Source organism: Alligator sinensis, unplaced genomic scaffold (genome assembly GCF_000455745.1).
Source record: "Alligator sinensis unplaced genomic scaffold, ASM45574v1 scaffold628_1, whole genome shotgun sequence".
Classification (NCBI taxonomy): domain Eukaryota; kingdom Metazoa; phylum Chordata; order Crocodylia; family Alligatoridae; genus Alligator; species Alligator sinensis.
Genome location: NW_005841873.1, coordinates 3,174,033 through 3,174,354, shown reverse-complemented (window position 1 = coordinate 3,174,354; position 322 = coordinate 3,174,033).

The following is a 322-nucleotide window of genomic DNA, read 5'->3' as shown; positions in this document are numbered from 1 at the left end:
TCTCTCTCTCTCTCTATATATATATATAATACATATATTATATATGTATATAACCTCTCTCTCTCTCTCTCTATATATATATATATAAAATACATATATTATACATGTGTGTGTGTGTGTGTGTGTGTGTATGTAGATGTATACGCACTCACACACATATCTAAATATATAGATAGATATCTATATCTATATAGATTCAGGAGAAAACCGTGGCAGGGGTGTGTATGTGAGTGTGTACACACACACACCCCGACCCCCCTCGGGCGTTTCTCCTGACTCTACCCGCCGTCCCACCCCAGTCCCGGGTTCCCCGCCTGCCCCG